The sequence below is a fragment of the Anser brachyrhynchus genome (assembly GCF_964034855.1).
Source record: "Anser brachyrhynchus genome assembly, chromosome: 3".
NCBI lineage: Eukaryota > Metazoa > Chordata > Aves > Anseriformes > Anatidae > Anser > Anser brachyrhynchus.
In genome coordinates, this window is record NC_137696.1 from 98,037,987 (window position 1) to 98,057,709 (window position 19,723).

General features: G+C 36.6%; 1 protein-coding gene and 1 long non-coding RNA gene across 2 annotated transcripts in view; both read left to right on the forward strand.

The window, feature by feature from the left end:
* EYS (eyes shut homolog) overlaps nucleotides 1–19,723 on the forward strand; it is a 959,435-nt gene that overhangs the window by 597,634 nt on the left and 342,078 nt on the right. The gene's annotated exons all lie outside the window — the stretch shown is intronic.
* LOC308191589 lies at nucleotides 12,613–18,084 on the forward strand. Its single transcript, XR_013948154.1, has 3 exons — nucleotides 12,613–13,624; nucleotides 17,505–17,593; nucleotides 18,045–18,084. It is a non-coding gene; the product is annotated as an uncharacterized lncRNA (long non-coding RNA).

Sequence of the window (19,723 nt, forward strand, 5' to 3'; positions counted from 1 at the left end):
CAGGCCTTAGGGATGATTTGGCAGCATTCAGGAAGTAGAAACAGTGCCAATTCCTGCAGCTTAGTGGCAGGAGTAAAGCTGTTAAAAACAAGGAGTTCTGGTAACAGCCACTGGGACCTGAACCAAAGAGGGGACCGCAATAGGAGGGGTGCACTGTCGGATTCGTGTACAAGGTCTGTAATTATGTGCTGATAAACATTGCTCAAACATAGGTACCTGCATTTAACTTCTATTGCGTAATGATTTGAAAATAAGTATTACATTTACCCTTCCTCTAAGGCTGGAGGATAGAAAACATCAAGGATAGATGATGTATGATTTTCCTTGCAAATAATAATAACTCTGAGCAAACTTGACTTGTATTTAAGTAATGAGAATTCTCAGACTTTATCTTGCTAAGAAAAGATAATCAATAGGTAAGGGAAAATAATTTTCTTGAACTGGTGTATCTCAGAAACATTCTGTTGTTTGAGATCTGTACCTAATGTGGACATTGCACTGAGACAGAGGAAGCGTTGGCCAAACATTATGCATAAGTCTCAGATTTGTTTTAAAATCACATCATATCTCTGTAGAAGTAAAGAGGGTGGCATTATTTTGAAAATAAATAAAGAAAAAAATACTCTGAATTTCTGTGGTACATGCTTTCAAGTGAAGAAGTGTGTTGGGGAGAGTGGACAAGGAAGAAATAGGTGAGCTAGAAGAGTGGGGGACCATGTAGGTTCAGGAGAGGATAAACTGAAGTGTGTGCACTGTGAGGTAGGAGTGTATCAGCATCAGGCAGGAGAACTGGTCAGGAATGTGAGAGCATTCAGGATGACAAGTTTAGGAATGAGCCCTGAAATAGTACAGCAGGTTATTGGCCCTGAGGAAAACTAGAGTGTCTACTCTTCCCAAGTTCCCCTCAGTTTCAGTAGAAATGTTAATTCTAAAAGCCTCCACCATTATCCTGCTGGAAGCAAGATGCAGTACCTCTCATGAATAAAGTGGTAGTCCTCCTAGGAAGGTTGGGTCACATAGGCTCACTTTTTAAGCTTTCAGTGTATCTAATTTTAACAGTTTTGTAGAGTTGTGAGCAAGGGTGGGTTATGCACCTCAGACCTCTGACCAGGGGGTTCGTCTTGTTTCAAGTAGCCAGTAAATCTTTATGTGCAATTATGGGAAACGTAAAATGACTTCATAAGCCAATCCTATTTTTTCCTCTGATGTCACATGGGTCACTTTGTCATAAAGACTGAACTGATTACTCAATACTCTTGAGATGATTATGCCTGATTAACAGTATGTTGGTCTGTGGCTTGACTTGGCCTGGCCAGCAATTTGTCGTGTGTAACTATTATTTATTTTCTTCTTAAAATTAAAGATGATGCAACATGTTTTTCCCTATTAGTAAGTACACAGTATGGAGCTGGACCAAATTCTCTCTAGCGTGTGTTGTCTCAGATCTGCCTCAGAGATGCTTCGACTACCTCCATGTGCCTCCTTCCTAGCATTGCCAGGGCACGTGTAACTACGCAGTTGGTAATGAACCCCAGTTGTTAGGTGAAGATGTAACAGGGTAGGTGAAAAGGTGTTGGAATGATTCCTTTTCTGCATACCTGACTAGGTCAAGAATATACCAGAGGAAAAATATTTCACCCTTATCGGATGGAATTTACTGCTCCACAACTAAAGGTTGTAACCTACAAATTTGGGGTACTATTTTCTGTATTCAGGGGAAAAAATGTTTTAGCCTCTCTTGGCATAGCTTATTTTAGAGGTTCTTTTGTTCTTCCAAAGGTGGGCAGATGCAAGACAATCCTTAGTTAGAGGATGATTTATGTTTTATCGGTGTCATATATTCCAAATACCAAAGAAACTCTTCAGACTATCAAATTCAACTGCATCTATCACAAGAAGTTCCTGGATTAGTAGTTTTAATAATAATATATAAAAAAATATTTAAGAATAATCACGTTTAGCACTTTTTGAGTATCAAGTATCACAACAAATGAGTCAGAAAGCTTGGAAGGGGAAAAAAAAGACCAGAAGATACTCACTTTAGAAATGCAAGTTTAAAGTTAGAGTCTCTTTCGTGATAGAGGTAGGAATGAAAGAAGCAGCATATAAACAGATCTCTTCCAATGTAGTGCTTCTCCCAGTGCAGCACTATGTCTCTAAATGCATGAGTATCTGTATGTGCGTTTTGGTCAAAGTACTTTCAGTTTCTCCTGTTTTCATAGTTTTCAATCTGAATATTCATATGTTGATGTTTTTCTCCTAACTTGGAGGGTTAACTAACTATTGGCATTTATCATCGTATATAGATTTTTTCCTTAATAGTTGGAGACTACTGAATGTTCCTAAAAAAATATGTATGTATATATATTTTTTTCTTGTCACAGTTTTTTTCAATCTTATGATCTCTTAGAACTGCTAAGAAAAAGAGGGAGGTTAACATGTGTAGTGTAACAGCACACTTACCAACATACTTAACTTACAGTAAGAATATTTATTTCAATGAAAAAACTCAGAATAGTATCATGAAGGAAAATTTAAAACACTCATTATCTTAATTATCTTCTGTGGATCTGGTTTTAAAAATTACATCTTAAAACATCTGTGGGACATGGAACAGTGTAACAGATTTTCCTTTTTTCTTTCTTTTTTTTTTTTTAAATCTACAGATACCATCCTCACTTATATCCTCACTTTAATCTTTTTAGAGATGGTTTCCGTGGTAACATTAATATTTTATGCATGCAGCCACATCATATTTGTGTAAGGGTGGGAATACTGGAAAAAAGTTTAAAGATCGTTGTACTTCAAGTTAGGATAGCGAAGTATGAAATACCTGTCTTCACCTCCAGTATCGTGCATATGTCACAGCTATTTCTGAAGAGAATGGAATTCTACTTAATGAAAATTTTCAGTAAATTATTTTGGCTATATTTATCTTTGTAAATATTATTAAAACTTAATAACAGTTCTTTTGTTGGTGAGAGGAAGTGAATTGCTGTTGTACATTAATAGCAGTCTGGGGGAAGTGGAATTCAAAACACAAAGGACAGCCAGAATTACTGGTGGTAGGGAAGGAAATGGAGTAGTTTGCTTTTTTTGTGGCAGTGGTTTTACCCATGTGTAGACATAATTGGATAGCAGTCATTTCTGAAAACATAGCGTTGGAACTTGAGATTGGGATGACTTTCTTTTTTCCCTTCCCTTCCCTTCCCTTCCCTTCCCTTCCCTTCCCTTCCCTTCCCTTCCCTTCCCTTCCCTTCCCTTCCCTTCCCTTCCCTTCCCTTCCCTTCCCTTCCCTTCCCTTCCCTTCCCTTCCCTTCCCTTCCCTTCCCTTCCCTTCCCTTCCCTTCCCTTCCCTTCCCTTCCCTTCCCTTCCCTTCCCTTCCCTTCCCTTCCCTTCCCACTATGTGACTTTCATCTCTGTTTCTTTCAAAGTCGTCACTCTGTGTCAGTGAAGACAAAACTTCAGCAAAGCTTTTCTGGGGGGCAGCGGGGTGGCGAAGGGACAGCTAAGCCTGGAGGATAAAATCTGTTCCAGAGTTACTGAGCTTTGTAGTGAAGATGAGGTACAGCCTAGGCTGCGTCATCTTTCCATAAGGAGTCTGAAGATGGGTGTGCTGTGGGGAGGAGGGAGAATTCTTACCAGCAGGTCTGTAGTAGAAACACCGGCCAGAGAAGCAGAGTTCCCGTTAACCCTAGCTGTGTCATGAAGAGACATGAATTCTCTCTCTCTTTATGAGAAAAACTTGGGTGTGGAATGCTTGATAACGCTTATCTCATGAGGTTTCTGCCGTGGACTTCTATCAAAAACTGCACTGTGGATTTGGACAGGAGGATTGGCTAAGGGTGTAGGGAGATCAGTGTTTCCATTAATGTACTGGTTTTCTGATAGCCTACTTTAAAGGTTTCAGACTGTCTAGCAAGTGTACAAGGAACATAGACACCCAACAGAGAGCTCTGGATCTCTGGGGACAGAGGAAGTATCAGACACACAAATTACGTTTCGGATCTCCTTAGAAATCACGGACTGCCAAGGAGGCTAGATAGAAGTCCTTTCAGTGTATCACTTTGATTCTTTTAACATGAATTACTTCGGAGGGAACTGTGCTTTCTTGCTTTCTAAAGGTGTTGTACCATGTGCATTTAGATCTTACAAATGCAAAGAAACGCTAAAAGAATAGTAAGTTGCTATTAAGAACAAAGGAGCACAGTGCAGAAACGGTGAGATGTGGGTGAATGAAAGTTCCCAGTTAATCTCATGCAGTCTTCTCAAGGTTATCTGGGTATACAAATGGATTGTTGTGTTAAAAATGTAAGGACATTTTAAATTTTTTATACTCCAGTGTCTGAAAGAATATACAAGCCTAATCATTGACCTAGTTAGTAATCTTTTGTGAATTTAGATATGTAGTAAAAGATTAATAAAACAATGAGCTCAGTAATGAAACCTCAGTTCAGTTTTTACATTTCAGTATAGAAAATGAGATATTGATCTTAAACATTCTTTTAAAAATTAACATCAGTTTTGCACTTCCTAAAGCATGATGGCTGCATCTTCATTTGATTAGAGGGGTAAGAACTATCCAGTCAACATTTTTTTTAATATTGAAGAAAGCAAAAAAAAACCTCTGTGATGTTGGACAACTTGTTAAACGTTTCTTATGCTAAAGGGCATGTTTCAAACTTCATATTATGTGATTCTTCAGCAGTTCCTCTGAAAGTTAGCCTCAGAACCATGATTTTGGTTCTTCTGGAGCCTGTGGCTTCCACAAGCCCTTTTCATAGAGATAGGTAGATTTCAGAACTTTGTAAAGAACTCATTATATTCAAATCTGAAAGACAGTCTTAGATTTTCGGGTGCTAAGACTGCCTCAAAACTGACAGATGTGGATACCTTTGGATCTACTGGGAGATATGTGTGGCAGACAGAAGATCACAATCACTTTGGACAATATTATCCAGATGCTAATATTTTTTTTCTTCATCATTAGCCATCTGTTTTCTCACAGGGTATTCTGTCCCAGTTTTCTCCCTGCTATCACTTAATTAAGCTCTCCACCCCTGTATTCTCTTTGCTGCACAGATTGCTGAAAATGTAAGATTTTCTGTGTACTTGGCTTGTCTGTGTGAGGTAGCGATCAGGAATGGAAATGTTGCTGTCTCAATGAAAGCCTTGGGAATTAAGGTACAAATCTTCATAATGATATTGAGCATTTGTGTAATGGAAACTTTACAAACTTTGCACATATTCCAGGGTGCAACCTCACCTTTCCCCAGAATAGGACTATAGAAAGCCATGACTGTGCACAGGAATACCTTGGGGGTGTTCTATGGGAAGGAGCATGAGCACTGTGTATTTCTGAGTGTTCATGACAGCTCATTACAAGATTCAGTATTATTGCAACTACAGCCAACAGCTGGTTAAGACACAAGCTTATCTTTATCTTGATTCATGTTAGAGGCTTGCAGAAAAAAACAACTGAAGCAAATGAGATTATTCCTTATAAGCAATACTCAAGGAAGAGTGGATGACAATTCTGCTAATCTGAAAATATTAAATGCATCTTTGATGTTTAGAGTGAGGTTGGGCAGTGTCCGACATGAAAAGTGATTTGTTCTCTGCTTCCTTGAGATATGGCCGGGTTTTTGAAAATTTCTGGTTTGCACATGCTTGATGGACTCCTAGTTTGTAACTGCACTCTGTGATTGTCATAAATTACTGTGTCACTGTACCACTCTGAAATGGTTCACCTCTAGATGTTGGGCATTCCCACCGTTGTAACTGATTATATATCTGATTACATACCCATACATCTCCACATAACTCCACAATATTTGGAAAAGGAAGACTCACTACTAGTTTAGCCACCCTTTCTGCAGCTTTTCTAGCTGTGTCTGTACGGCCTCTGATAAACGGCATTTATATGCTGACTTAATTTCTGTGAATTTAGCTATAGCAGAGGTTATTTTGGGTTCTAAGACATCTAGTAAATGGATTTTAGTATTTTGTAATTTTGGTCAAATTCTAATTCAAACTGAGTTTTAATTTAAAAAGAGGGAGAAACAAAGAACTTCATTACTATGATTAGAAGTAGGCTGCATTTAGTACACTTACTTGTTCCTTTATTTATATTAAAAAGACAATAAAAGTCGTAGAAAAAGTGATGGGATTTCATTTATTTTTCCACATCATACTTTAAAGTGGTTATATTTTTTACTGTACCTAATTCTTAAGTTACTTCTGTCTAAGGTGTGTGCCTTATTTTTTTTTTCTAGTAATCATCTGCCTTTTTATTCTTCCTTTTTTTTCTAACCTCAGATGCACAAAGGAAATAGAGTGCTTGTCAGCAATGCTGTGGTGCTGAGTTATAATTCTGACCACCTCTAAAATGGTGAACTATTAATTCAGATGTTGCTTCTCTTTCTCTCAGAGCTTTTATTTAAGACTACTAGAGAGCCATCATGTTGAAAGATAGCGTCCTGTTGAAGACTGGAAAATAGAGCCAAGTTGTTTAATACTGACTCATCCCAAGTTCCTCAGATCTGGGAGATTTTTTCAGTGTCACCTCATTGGATTTCTTTTTTTCACATTGAATAGACTGTCTCAAGATCAAGTAGAGAACTATTAAACTCTTATTTATCTTCTCTTTAATTAAAGACATTAGCTTCAGGAATTGTGTAAAATAATACGCTATGACAAAGACTTGGCAGAACCTCAGAATTTATACTTGTATGGGGTCAGTAGTCCAGGAGATGAACCTCAGTAGCTCACATAAATATGAATGTAGGAATAACTAGGTTAGAAAATAATTCCTCAAGCTTTTATTTGTTTGTTTTAATATCTATTGTAGTAAGTCCATTCTGATTCACATCAAGAAATTACTCATATTAACAGTGTGCTATATGTATTAAAAGTGCCAACTTCTTCAGAGAAAAAACAAATACTGCAGCCACAGAGTGTAGCGAGGATTGTGCCTGTACTGTGAAAAAAAAAGAAGCACTTCAATATAAGAAGTTGTCGTTATGTCACCTCTTGGTGATACTAAATTGACTTGAGAAAATGCATATTCAAGAAATAAAGGAGGTGAATTAGAATTTTGGAGACTAGCCTTCCTCAGGCATCAGAAAACATAAGTGTCCTGAGTTCATCTGAGGCAGCCTGTTTACTCAGAGAAAGCTCTGGAGCTCTGTCTTTTGATGGAATTTGCTTCTGTTAGAGTTTCTTGTATTCATCTATGTGGCTTCAGAATGTAAATTTTCTTGGAGATGTTCTAAAAATATTTAAGTTACTACTTGCTAATCTAATGAATCCAAGTATTATTTTCCCCATCCTTTTTTCTCCTTAATGCAGCTTTTCAGTTTACAATTCCCATGCTTGCGATGTCTACATTATCCTGATATGTGTACACATATGAATTAATGCATTCCATATGATCTGAATTTTCATTTGCTTTAGTTATATTTTGGTGGCTTCTGTACACATGATCAGTTTGCAACACAACTAGATTATTAATCTCACCAAAAATCTTCTCCTGGGAGAATGAAGTCCTGTGTTTTCCACCATACTTTTTGTGGAATATGAGGACTTAGAAGCATATGTGAGCTTTCCTCAGTTTTTCACATCTTTCTCCTTTTCCTTTCCATCTTGGTGGCAAAGGGTAAATGACTAAGATTGTCAAAAACTGTAATTCTAATACAATTCGTTTGGGATTTGAGAAAAATATATTTTTTATTAGCTTTGTTGAAATCAAGAGGAAATGCTGAAATGGGAAAATATGCTTAAGAACATAGTGTGTACTGCTATCTATTAGGGTATAAACACTGTGTAAGAACTTTGGCACAGTGGAAAGTGGAATTGAAAAAGGTTGTGTTGTCTCCTCTTAAATTGGTTTCTGAAGGTTTTATATATAAACTTTTCATCTTAAAATCAGGAGGTTGAAAAGAAAACGGCCAAGATTAGCTCTCAAACTTATATTCACTTGTAAAAGCATCCTATCTTCAAAATAAAAAAAATTCAGTGCATTATACGATTCAGTGTGTTTTACTTCAGCTGCTCCTACAGGCAGTGACCATGTGTTGCAGTCGTTCACTCATGAACTAGTAAGGCTGATCAGGGATTGACAGTGCTGGTGTAGGAACTGCAAGCATTCATTTTTGTTTGTCAGCTTTGGGGTTAGGTTTGTCCACCTGTGCTAACCTACATCCCCAAATCACTGCTGGGGTCAAAGGATTTACTTTCAGGTCTATGGGACAGAAATGGCTGTAGACTCCCTTTCAGTTTAACATCATGCCCATTCCATCACCTCTTCCCTTCAAGTGCATACTAATGTACCTGACATGACACAGTCAACAAATAAATTGTTTGGACATCTTGGGACTGATAGGAATTACTGAGGTTTTGTGAAATGGACTGCTGCTGCTTTCCATTGAGGTAGAATTTGTACTCTGTGCCATTCTAACATGTTTATGAGTCCTGAAGTCTTAGAAAATGCTCGTCTTTCTACAACTTCTGAAAACTTCTGAGATCTTTTTATCCTTACAGTTTTTATAATTGCAAGTAGAGTATCTTCAGTGTTTCTGCTAAGTTTTGGAAATATCGCCCTTTTTTAGTTCTTAAATCAGTGAAAGTTTTTTTCCTAAGGTACAAGTGCAAAAATCGGTATTTATTTTAATTGTTGCAATTATTTGCAATATACTCTGAAAATGGCTGATTCCCATCAGGTAAATAAATAACATTCTGAGAGTGACCTTTCTTTCCTGGAAGTCTTCCTTGTAATAGATGGTGCATATACAGAACTATGTAACATGGATGCTAGAAACATACTGCAGGTAGTTGTGGCTTTTCTGCAGTGACTGTTTTTTTCCTTTGTATGTTTTGGTAAGTTCAGATAGCTAAAGCCCCCTTTTTATGTCAAAGCTGTATTTTCATAGAAAATGCATTTTCTAGTGGAAATAAAATTCAAATACTTGCAGCGGTCTGAAAAAAAAAGGGATTGTATTATACATTTCTAAATTAATTTCAGTATCTGCTAGCTTGAAACTATTCCCTCAACAGTAATAGTAGAATTAATAGAGGCACACAAAAAATGAAAAATACATACTGCAGTCTGCTTAGTATTTCCCAACTGTAAATAACCTTACAGTCAAGTCTCTTACTTTTTAAAATTATGCTTCTCAGTAACAATGAGTTGACTTTACTAAAATATTTACTGACCTGGAGTCAAAGGTGGGTAATAGAAGGGTGTGCATTGTGCATTGGTTTCTAACTAACAGATGATTAAAGTATTTTTCTAAGGTACAAGTGCAAAAATCAGTACTTATTTTAATTGTTACAATTATTTGCAATATACTCTAAAAGTGACCGATTCCCACCTGATAAATTAATATTCTGAGAGTGACCTTTCTTTCCTGAAAGACTTCCTTGCAGTAAATACAAAAAGTTTATTGGTGCTTGCACCTAAGGCTGCTGCTGTACTAATTGATATTAGGTATTTTTTTTAATTTGATCCTTAGGTCTCTTGTTTGGCCGTTTTGAGCTTGTTTTGATCTTGAAGATATCCATGGTACCAGATATGAGCAGTGTTCACATGAGCTCATAAAGCTGACAACGAGATGTGACTCCCAATTCATTAGCGGAATTTTTATCTGGAGGGCAGGGGATCTCTTTTTAGTCCTTGGTGCCATGATAAGATCAATTTAAAACAAACAACAAAAAGCATACATATTTCTGTAGGCATGCATTTCACAGGAAAGCAAATTCTGTGTATAATCCTACAAGCATTTACTAATGGGTATAATGCTTCCTGTCATGAATTTGATTTTCCTGTAATGTGATTTGCAGAATCTAAGCCTCAGCTAGCTGTATGTGCTTTATTATACCAATTTTAAATCTTGTAGGCTATATGAGCTTATCTGCTTAAACTGTAAATCACTTTACTTATATTTCAGTCTCAGGTACATACTTTTTTTTTTTTCTTTTTCATCAAAATTTTAGAGTGGGTTTCTGTTATCAAAAGTGTGTATGTTTTTTTTTAATTAGAAAACAAAAAAAGCTGTTGAAGCTTCAGTGGGATATAGTTAGAAAAGGATACTTTAAATGACTTTTAGTGCAGCACCTTTTTGCTGTTTAAAAGTAATTAATTAGTTATTGCTATAGTGACTGCTGAAAATATCATGCCCGGTTTGCAGGGTAACCGAGTGTGGGTCATACAAATGATATAGATGTTCTCAGACTTAATTTGAAAAAGCTGTTAAAACACTCATTTCACTGAACTCTGCATTATAAACATTGTTTTGTGGGTTTTGTAGCTATTAAAACTTAATCCACTAAGTTTTGAATGGGTGGTTAATCTTTGCTCTTTACCAATTTTAAGTGAAAACGTTAAATACCAGCATTAAGGTACACGTATTGCAGTAAAATAACTTCATATATACAAAAAAAAAAAAGTATTACCTTGAAGAGATTATGAAGTATGCACTCATAATCAGCACAATCAATACAAAATTTCTGAATGCTTTCTTTCCAACTTCTTACTTTTAGATAATACCACACTTTAAAAATGGTTTCTGTTTTGTAGCAGTATAGACTGCTGCTATATACAGCTTTCACTTAAAGAGCAGTTCAAATACCTTCATTAAACAAGCTTGATACAAATTTCATTAGGTTATTCCTGGTAACCATTTCATTCAGATTTGTGTTAGAAGAAAATGTGTAAGAGCGTCAAGAAGAGCAATAACAATTTTTCAAGTATTGAAGTATTTGCCTAATACATAGTGTAATCTCCTGAAATGTAATTTTCTTGGCCCAATACAGCATTGGCTTATGAGGTGCATTGGAGTGTGTGGTTAAGCATTGGCATGGGCTGCCCAGGGAAGTGGTGGAGTTCCCAATTTCTGGAGGTTTTCGAGAGATGCATGGATGTGGCATTAAGGGACAAGGTTTAGTGATGGGGCTTGGTAAACTAGAATAATGGTTGGATTTGATGATCTTCAAGGTCTTCTCCAACCTAGATAGTTCTGTGATCCTAAGTAAGCAACTGCTTACACAGATGTGTTGCATCCACAGAAATGAATCAAATAAATGATTCATCCTTCTCAGCTGTGGGAGGTAATCCAATTTATTTCATAGGTTAGCATGCTCTTTTCCTAAGAGATTTCAGAAGTTGAGGTGAGGTATGATTTCATAACTCAAAATCCTAGCAAGCTCAAGGGAAAAAAAATAATGCAGTATTTCAGGAAAATAAGTAGTCTAATGCATGTGATTGGCCTGCTGAAAAGACCTTTAAAAGAAAGTTGTTTCCAAATTTTGTACTTCTAAAAGGTTCACGCAGGCATGGTCTTATGTACTGTGGTTACATCTGCCCTTCTGTCTGTAGAAATGAGCTGCAGTATTCAAAGTGAAGGTGACCAACCATGTTTTGATCTTCAAGTTAAAATTGTCACTTTTCCTATTCCTAAAATAGTTTTATTTCCTTTATGCCTGCTCTTCATATATTGCAATTGACTCATTAAAAATGTTGAAGTGCTTCCAAATTACCTGAAACCATGTAACTTGGCTTTACTTTCTGTTGTTTCATTTCAACATTTATAGACTCTGGAGAAAGGATTTCACCCAAGGCTAGCAAGCAAGATAACTAGAAAAATTACCATATGGATTGACCTTAGACATATTTTAAAAATAATTTGATGTATTTTTGGTCAGGTCTTTCCCACAAGATAAATATTTGAGATGTTCTGTAGCCTTCTTCATAATGGTCAGGATTAGGAAAGGTCCAGAACACTTGAAATAATTGTGCAATCTTATTCCACAGCATTTTCAAAAATACACTATTGAAAGCTTAAGTTAAATGGTAAATAGTATAAAACACATTGGCCAATATCACTTTGAGATTTTCAGTGAGGCAGCCTAGACTTCTGATGTTTCCTTTTTTTTTTTTTTTTAATTTATACTGGAAGTTTAGGCTTAAAGCATTCATCATTCAAATTGTATTCTCAAGTGTCCAAATACAATGGAAAATTTAAATTCATCCCCTTGAAAACACAAACACTAATAGCTGCCAAGTGTAGACCTATATCCATGACATATTTGGACATAAGGTTTTTGTGGGTATTTTATATTCAAGTATAGAAAGTCGCTTTCCCTTTCCTGAAAGTTCCCTTTAAAAACAAGATTTTTATTCATATATATAAAAATATATTTATATATATAATATATATCTATATATGTATAAAACCCTCTTTTCTTACTTCCTGAATTGTTACTGAAATCCAAAATGCTTGGAAATAAGCATGTGCAGTATCTGTATTTGGAAGTAGAAAACCAACCAGGACTTCTGCAAAGGTAATAATAGTTCCTTCGCAGTTGAAATTATCATCAGGATAGATTACTATTTTGTGTAATTTTTATTTTCTAATGTAGAAAAACTATTGTGATTTAAGAATCAGTAAGCAAAATATATGGGGTATTTCTTGAATATTCTAAGCAAGGCAGTTGATTATGAAATTAAAGCAAAACACGCACACCTGCCATGTATTTTCAGAGCAAGAGAGTTAATGAGAGACTGCTGCATATTGCCAGGATTTGTAGCTTATTTGTAAGTTACATATAGCTTTCTTCTCAATGTGATCAAAGCCCAGTCTCCATATTAATTTACGTCTGCTTGGTGGTTTATTGCTTATAAAGCATACTGACAGTGGTGCACCTCGGTGTTGATATCATCTGTTGTCACGTTGGATTTAGCAGCTATCAAATATCACGGACTCTCAAGACAGAAATTTGCAGCTAAAAGGAATACAAGCTCTTAGCATTTCCTATTCTAATTCAATGTCTTGGAATAACTTAGGGAATGGAGGAGAAGAGAACCTGATCAGCTATGGCTTGTCTGGCCCTGTTTATTAATTAATTCACATTTGTATTTAAAATACTTACTAGTCTGTTCTTCTGGCTGTTCTAATTGCAACACTAGAAAGTTGGACACTTTCCTCTCTGAGCATTAAGTGGCCTTGTTTACACATCTAAAGCACTGAGGTTAGGGATTGTACCCACACAGAGTACTTAGAAACAGTCTACAAAAAGAGCCATAGGAAACTGGCATGGGTAAATATTGTCTTTAATGAAGAACATTAAAGGAGATAAATTCTGAAACTCTGGCAGACGAAACATTAAAAAACATAAGGCAGGCCAAAAATGCTTTGAAGAACAACTGACAAAGTGTGTCTAATCTACTGACAAGTTTTTCTTCTGTACTTCAAGGGCAGGATGTCAGAAAGCAAGTTCATAAGGTTGATGGATAAAGGTAAAAACGGAGCAATGGAGACCCTATAGCCATTGCAGAGAAACTGAAATCAGTCTTTGCATCTTTACACACACTGTTCTGTCTTCACTTACAAGAAACCGAGGAAACATTTAGGATGTATCTCTTCTTGAATGGGAGTCATTAAAGATCAGTTTGAAAATAAACTATATCAATTATAATGGGGAAAAAAATGAGAAAATGAACATAAGAATTTTTCTGTGTCTTCAGTGCCAAGTCAGTTTTAAGTAAGACATTACTGTGATGCCAGAAAAGGTTTTAGGAGAAATCCAGGAAACTACAAGCCATGGCTGACATCCTGCTGTTATCAGGTAAGATAGAACTGATAATTAAGACATGGTGAATACACAAGTAAATATGACCTACTTAAGAAAAAGTAAACTTTTTTTTTTTTCTTAAAGAGAAATTGTACTCTAAAACCTACTGGAGAGCTTGGAAGAGTTAGCTGCCATATGCATAAGGGTAATTAAATCGATGGAGGCTTCATAGGTTTCCAAAAGTCTGCTGCTGAGTCCCTTAAAAAGACTTGTAAGGAAGTGGAGCAGCTAAAGGGTAGGAGATATTAAAACAGCAAATTTTTGCTACAGATGGAAGTCAGTAGTAAAATTCTGCAATCTAATATGTTCTTTAATGCCCTGAAGAGAGAGTAACTAGTGAAATGAAAAACAGTTTGCTTAAGAAATCAAGTTATTCAGCTGAAGAACTTCAGAAGAGCTATGACACTGTGGGACTATATTATAAAATGGCGTAACGAAATTCAGCATATGTCTGAAATGGTACACACGCATGGAAGGAAGATAAAGCAAGCCTGACTCAGTTTACAGAAGGAGACTAGGAAGAGGTATTTGGGGTTTATGCTTAATGTTTGTATTACTCAGTGTTGAGAAATCATCAAAAATTTCCAAATCAAGTGTTAGGATTTATTAAGAACATGAATGAGGACTTCTGGACTTCTGTAGTGTCATAGATGTAGCATAAATGTTCACATCTTGAATACTGTGTGCAGTTTTGGTCTTCCTGTCTTAAGAAGAGATATGATAGGAATAACCAGAGAAGAATATTCAAGCTATTTGTGTGAAAGCCATTAGAGCTTCATCTGAGCTGCAAAATAATAGGAGGCTAGTAGAGAGACTCATATGTTTGATCTGTTCTTGCCTTTTTACTGTCATCCATTTTAAATACTTCTGCAGAACGGGGACTTCTGATCTCAAACAATATGGCTTTTTTTTTTTTTTTATGCTTCCTATGGCAGAATTTGGAATTCCATCTTCAGTCTGACAGAATTATTGATTGGTTGCCATAAAACCAATGTTAAAAAAAAAAAAAATAAGGGGGGGAAGAGGAGAATGGAAAGAAAGACAAAAGAAAAAACACTTTTTTGCTCATCTGTCTTAGTGCAATTCAAGAATATACTTATTTTACCTTGAAATACAAACATAGCCTGGTGTTTTTACAGTAGTGTAATTTTTTTTCTTGTTTTGCTTCTGCTTTAAAGAAGACTTTCAAACCTTTAATCTTTATTTTTAATATCTAGTCACTTCCTTTAAGACTCTTACAGTGCTGCTCTAAACAACGTTACGTCTCCATTTGCTATTCACCACCACCACCACCTGTGTTTTATTTATTTATTTTTATGCGTAGTGCAAAGAAGCCATTAAATGAGTTGAATTATAAACCTAGGGATGACTTCTGATGTGAGGATTTTCACAGGGAAGGACATGCGGTTTCTTCGTCTCGTGTTGATTTCTGCTATCTTGCAATTCCTGCAGTAAGAGTTTCCAGGCTGGAGGTGTAATGAGTTGCAGGAACCTTGAACATGTGTTCCAGGGGACTTGCTTTTTACCAACAAAAGGATAATGAAACTGAAAAGTGTGTTATGAGCCTGCATCCTATTTTAACTTCCTCTTCTATAAATGTGGTCTTGCACAGAAACAGAGCTTAAGTTTCTGGCTTCCTCATGAGAGCAATAATGTTGACAGTTTTTGAAATACAGTTACTATCAAAAAAAGCTCCTATTGTCTTTCTCAGCAGTAAATCCTGTAAAATGGGTTTGTCTAGTGGAAGAGGGAATTAAAGAGTTGACTAAGGCAGAGCTAAGGGACCAATTGTACCATGTGGAAATTTCTATGTTAGTTTGGTCAGTGAAAGTCACAAATTAGATATGCCAATTAGGGGCTTTTTTTTTGGATAAATAAAGAACAAGCAATAATTATCTGTGTAAGGTTGGAAAGTTGCAGTAGCTATGCTGGTTTACTGATTTATGCAGAAATTGTACTTGATAGTTGAGGTGAGTAAACCTTGTTACATAAATCACTATGAGGTTTTCAAACTCCCTTAGGCCGGTTAGAAAACTAGGGTTGGAAAGGGCTTATTCAGGCAAACATGAAACTGTTCTTCAGGGTTTGGTGATTTCTACCCAAAATGCTTTGGAAAATGAGGAGCAGGCATGTCTTTTTAAAGGTGCTTTTTTTTTTTTTTTTAAAGAATTTCTTCATTTTAGCATTTAGAAGGTGAGGAGGCTTCTTCTGCCATGTACTAGCTTTTAGCATCACCTAAAATTATGTGCAATTCCTTAGGCTACAGTATTCAGACAGATCTGAAATGTATGGCTATGTTCACAGTTAGGTATGTAACTAAGTGCCCACACAGAAGACAGAGTCCTCTGTTCACACTCTTCCAGGATTTTGTGTGTATTTTTTATTGAAAATCTATGGACTTCTAGTTTGTCCTGTGTGTTTATTTCACAATGTGTTTCTGCTTGTCACCAGCCTGTAGGGCCAAGCTACTTACTCTTTCTTTGAAAGCTTTTAAACTGCTTTACCCTTTGATTTTTATTTATTTATTTATTTATTGCTTACTTATAGACAGGGTCTGTTGACATCATATTCTGGGTTACAGCAGTTTCATAGGATGTATAGGAGGTATCCTTAAAATCTAACGATTGACAGGCAGAAAACAGATTTCAGTACTTTTAAGCTGTAAATGGCATAAAACGCTGGGATTCTAATTTGCTGAATGCATGGGCGATTGAACCCAAGGTATCAATAGAGAAATGACTCTCTTTCTTCCTCCCCAAATAAATTTGAGTGTAAAAATGGTCAGAGTGACCAAAGTTCTAGGCCCCCAGAGTAGCAGAATGTGATTACTAAATCTCTCAGGTTAGGGAAAAATTATCCACACTTTGTTATATTGCCTTTGCATATGCTGGGGAAAACTGTAGTAAACCCTGATTGTCTTGTTCATCACTTTGTTTTCTTTCTGGAGATGCCATTAGAGCTTATTGAGTATCACAAAGGTACAGATTAACCTGAATTTGGCTTAATTTCAATGTAACTTTAAAATAAGTACGTAAAAATTATTTACAAGTATAGTATGGGAGAGTTAATTTAACTTAGCATAAAATGTGAAGATGCCTCTCTACCCCTAAAAAAATCTTCAGCAATAGTTCTTATGATCCAGAAAGCAGTATTTTAACTTGGAAATTGCAATTTATGAAAACGTAACTTTGCAAAAGAACTGTCTAAAACCTACTGCAAAACTATGTGCTTTTCCCTGCTGCATGTGCTTTGCCACAGAGCAGTAGAGGGAAGGTGGAAAATGGAGAGAGGGGAACTGAGCTTAAATAAGATTCTAGATGCAGAAGAGAATGAGAAAGCCAGCTCAAAGTGAAGAACCAATAGTTGATTTTGCAGTGAAAAAAAATAAATTGCAAAGACTGAAAGACAGAGTGCTGAGTTAGGAATACAAATGAGTTGAAATAACAGGGGAGAATGGCAGAGGTGCTAGAACTTGTCTGAACAGAAGGCAGGAAAGACATGATAGGAGGTCCAAAAAGGGTCTTTTGGATCGCACAGCTCTTGTGATATATTTTGCCATTTTTTTCATATAACTGGGCATTATTTTTTTCTTTCCTCTATGATAGTAGCTAGCTTAACTTAATAGAACCAATCCTAAATGTATGGACTTGTGAATTTATGGACTAACATTATTATGAGACTGTTCAATCTTATTATATCCCTTTTTATTCTCTTTCCCGGAATTTTCTTCACAAACGTAATGTCGTCTGCTGGAACCCACTAACAGCTTGGACTAACAAGTAGAGTATGGTCTGCTCTGCAAATATAAGTAAAGCATTTATTCGATGGCATATTTTCTGGGGAGAATCTGTTAACTCACCTATCACCCTGCCAGGAGGAAGAGGGAGCACTGTTTTGCTGTTATTCATTTGAGAGGGGGCAAGAGGCCGCCAATGGGGACAGAGTCCACATACAGGACAGAAGGTAGTGTTTTTTATTATAGACTGGTGAAAAGAGACTTCCGTCATGCCCTGAGATAAAGTCATGACAGGGTAAACCAAGAGACTGCATTGCATTAAGTTGACACAGATTTAAGACTTTATTATCTTTCTATGTAAATTGGAATTATGGCTGGAGAATGAAGGACAGACTGCTTGAAAGTGTGGTTGTGTAATGCTTGGTCTCGTAACAACAGAGTCTCTCTGGAACAAAGTTTTATAGTTACGTAAGGACTATGAATTTTTACATCCTCTAAGGCATATGTAGTTTAAAACTTAGAGGCTATGTTTGACAGCCAAAATCTCCATGTAGTCTGTACCGAGTCCCTTGGAAAAAATCTTGCTGTCAACCTTTAAAGTACAGCTATGTGCCTGCTCCCTGCTTTTCTCAGATGCCTGTCATTCTCTGTTCACGTTACAAATTCCTTTTCTTACAGTATTCATCCCAGCAGAGGATGGTTGATTTTAAGGAAGGAGCACCGTCCTCCTTCCTCAGCTTGCCGTGGTTCTGCTCGCCAGGTGTGTGATAGCTGGGCTAAAGCAAATGGGTATTTCCTCTTTGCTGAAGGTAAACTGTGAACAAATAAAAAGGACAGAGCTTCTTTAACCAATGTGTTAATGTCTACTTTTCAAAGAGTCTGTCCTAGAGTACAGGAAACCTTGGTTAAACTCTTAGGAGGTGCAGAAGGGAAGGGGGAGAAGGCAAGCGTCAGGGAAGTAGGATAAATGTTTGTTCACTTAAGTAAAAAGAGCTAGTCATGTAAGCAGTCACTGAGGAAAATACTCCAAAATACAGGGCCTAGAACCTGAAGTACCCTGGGGATCTTACAGAACGAAAAGCACAAGAAAATGGATAGCGTTTTCGCTTGCAACAGGATATGAGCTTAACCAATATATTTCCTCAAGTGGGTGACTTAGGAGGTATGTGTTCCTGAAGTCAGTGAGGAGCAGTCAGTGTTTTATCAGCTCACAAACTTACTCATTAGATTTAGTAAGTGTGTGGTTTGAGGGGCAGATAGGGTGGGGTAAAAGATAGGATGGGGAAAGAAGAAGGTAGACTGGGCTTGTTCAGTGCCCCATTGTCACTCATTTAGCTCAGTGTTCCCCCCCCCCCTTCTCTCTCTCTCTCTCTCTCTCTCTCTCTCTCTCTCTCTCTGTGGTTTGTTGAATCATTTTGTCTTCTGCTACAACTGTACAAGTGTTTTATCAAAAGTTAATCAATGTATTCACAGTGTGCTGTGTCTTAAAATCCCATCATTTCTGATGCTGCTGAAACAATGCCCCTGTTGCAAATAAACAAGTGATCTTCCTTCAGGAGTCAGCTGATGCGGCTTTTGCTTTGAAATACACTTTAGCATCAGGACGTGAGTGAATGTCAGCCTTCTCTCTGTGTGATAATTCTTTAAAATGTAACTGCTTGTAAAATGCCAAACAAATCTGCTCTCCCCAGAGACTGAAATGTTATTGTCAACAACTGTTAAAAACAAAAAAAAGAAAAAAAATGCCCTGTCACATATTAAGATTGTTGTAAGAGGCACAGCAGTTAATTACAGAACTATGAAATATTGATACCTAGCCTCTAACCTTGAGATCCAATAGAAATTACATTTGTATTTGCTTTGTTAATACCCAATGACTTTATGGAAAGTCAGTGGATATAACAGTAGAACTTGATCAGAGAATATTTGTATGAGTAGATGGTCTTTATAACAGTGCATGGGTGGATCATGCAAACATCCAGGCAATCAAAAAATCAGCACACGGGGGGGGGGGGGGGGGGGGGCGGGGGGGGAGGGCATACCGACTGCGCTTCACAGTTAGCTGTTAACAATTCAATTCAATTTTTAATAATATTTTGTGAGTACTACTTGTGCAATGTTCAATTTGAACAGAGACAATAGGATTGCTTGGAAGTGATCAGCAACCCACTTGCCACTACCTGTTTTACGCTGACCAGGGATGCAAGGTTCACTTTTGTTGATTTACATTACTTTTTTTTTTTTTTTACATGTTTCCAAGGAGATTTATTTATCCATGTTTTAAAATCACTTGCTGAAATATGGTATGTGAATGAAAAAGAATTCAGATTGTCATAATTGGCAATAAGTTTTATTGT